Here is a 2,584-nt window from a genome sequence, read left to right as displayed (position 1 = left end):
TGTAGACCTTTGCCTTCATCTAACTTTCACAAGAAGGAGAAAACACTACGAGCGTATTAACGTATAGGTATGGTGCAAAGACTGCAGGTCCACGACTAGAACGTGGCGGTGGAGATTATAGCGATATTACCCCGACTGATTTTGGCATCCCTGTTAGAAAATCGAAGCAATAATATAATAACTGTAAGCACATCTATGACGTAAATCTGAACCAAAGCCTTACCTCCCATAGTGGAGATGGCACTACCATTGAGTGGGCTGCTTGTTGCTTCGGTAAAAACCCTTCCGCCATTGTTAGTGCACTCTGATGCACGTTGTGGTGTCGCTTGGATATGTACCACCCCGAATCGTGAATTTGGGTAGCCACCATTTTCAAATGTTGGCAGTCGATGATATTCGTTTACTGGAACATCTGCATTGGGTGTAGCATTCATATGGGTTAGTGATGAGCACAATACAATCCGTTTGGGAATTTCAAGGTAAAATTCAAACTTTGATAGCTTGTACCTAGTGAGTCCTTGATGTCAGTCGTACCGTTCTGGTACGGTATAGATTAAGCTCTATTCATTTGCCCAACATCAACTATTAGTCTGCTATTCTCTTCTGCACTCTGTTGAAAACTTACTTGCTGGGTTTCGCCTCCACTGTCCTGATGATAGGCTGTGACAGCGTCGTGAATTTGGTTTACTTGGCTCTGGTCAATTTGGGTCTGCAAACCTGACGGGGCTTCTAATTGCGTGCTTCGATTCGAAACAGTACTGTAACCTGGTAGGGTTGGCTCTAATCCACTGTTAGCCCCACCTATTGAACGCAGGCTTATGCTCTCGCAGTGAAGACTAGTGGAAATGTCCTCGACGCTTGGGCCACCGCTGCGTGCATTCCTATCTTGTGCGGGAACGGAAGGGACGGCACTGGTCGAAACATGTTCTAAGAAATAATATAAACAATTAGACATATTGTAATACCTATTACAGTCAAAGAACCATAGTACCTTCATCTGACGGCGGGGCTTTTTCTCGCAGGTAAAATGACAGCAACTCTTGTTCCCCAACAAAACGGTCAGCACCTTCCTCGCCTTTGAGGCTAGCACCTGGACGAGCATAGCGATAAAAGAATCACTCGCAATACGAGGCGGTGGCTTGTGGTACCACGAAAGAACCTCCCTCTATGCAGCCTTGAAAAAGGTAGAGTTGTCAATCTTGTCTTCGCTCTCTTCTTGGGTTGCAACTGCCGCTTTTTGCCGATGACTTTTCGTTTTTTTCGATGGACCACCAAGCGCACTATCAAGGGAGCGCTTGCTTCGGGATCCCATACCGCCAGTCCAGGATAGAAAGAGAGAGAGAGAGAGAGAGGGGGGGGGGAGAGAGAGGGGGGGAGAGAGAGAGTTGGGAGAGGGTGCTTGGCAGGCTGTCGTCGAATTGTAGACAGTAAAATTTTACAGACGGATCAGCTTACAGTTGGAAAATATCTGTCCAAAACGTTTGATCACGCTCTGTAATCTATTCATTCATAAAGTGTATATGTTAGGCTACACATTCCAGTGTAAACGATTTTCAAATGGTTTACACGTATTGTACTGTTTGGTGCATCGCCTTGGTATCTGAGAGTGTGGTGCTAAGTACTATAGATATATCGATGCGGAATACTTTATATTGCAACACAATACATGAGAACTCAGAGTGTTGTTCTAAGTACTAGATATATCGATGCGGAGTACTTTATTTTGTGAAAAACTACGTGTTAGCTGAGCGGATGAACCTGATATCCAGTGCCCAAATTACGCTATCATTTACCTTTCGCGTTTCGTACTCGCCCGCCGCACAATCCATGCCATAGAATCACGGTATAGAAGTCATATAATACAATGTATAGGTACGTGCCGATGTATGCGGGGTCGTAAGGCTACGTCTCCGCTGAGGGTGGCTGTTGATCACTTCAGAAGCACTTGATCGCCTGCGTAAAAACGGCGTATCATTACTATATCAAGCCCTTTTATAAACTGAGCAGACTGTCGCTAAGTAGAACTCCAACCGAACTGAAGATATACACACTAATATATGTTTACCTTTGTAAGTATCTCTCTCTCTCTCTTGAGTGTTAAACTCTCTTGCTCCCTAGCTCACAAAATACACACTGATAGGCAATTTGCTAAATCTCTATCCGAAGCTATTCTCTAATTTTCCAAGTCACCTTCTATTTTATTCAATCAAAATCATACTGATACCGTATTATTCATACTGGGGAGTAGTACTGTGGTCAGATAAACAGGGGCATTTTGACCCCTTGTTCGCGAAAGGGTCTAAAAGGAAGAAGTAAAAACGTTAGTTTTAGAGGAGATCAATAAACAATTTTTAACCGTGGATCGAAATGAGCTATATGAAAATAACAATATTGAGCTTAATGACTTCCTTACAAATCAAAGAAAACCACGATATCTTCTACAGTAGAGATTGCAACACTAATTTAACAAAATTTTGAAAGTTGCGCTGAATAACGGTAAAATCACTTATTGCGTTAAGGAGATTGCCATGAATGAAATCAACCAAATAATAATTCATATGTTGTAGCTCTTAACCCTCATATT

The sequence above is a fragment of the Phytophthora infestans genome, genomic scaffold (assembly GCF_000142945.1).
Source record: "Phytophthora infestans T30-4 supercont1.154 genomic scaffold, whole genome shotgun sequence".
In the NCBI taxonomy this organism is placed as follows: domain Eukaryota; phylum Oomycota; class Peronosporomycetes; order Peronosporales; family Peronosporaceae; genus Phytophthora; species Phytophthora infestans.
Note: the sequence above shows the minus strand (reverse complement) of the source record.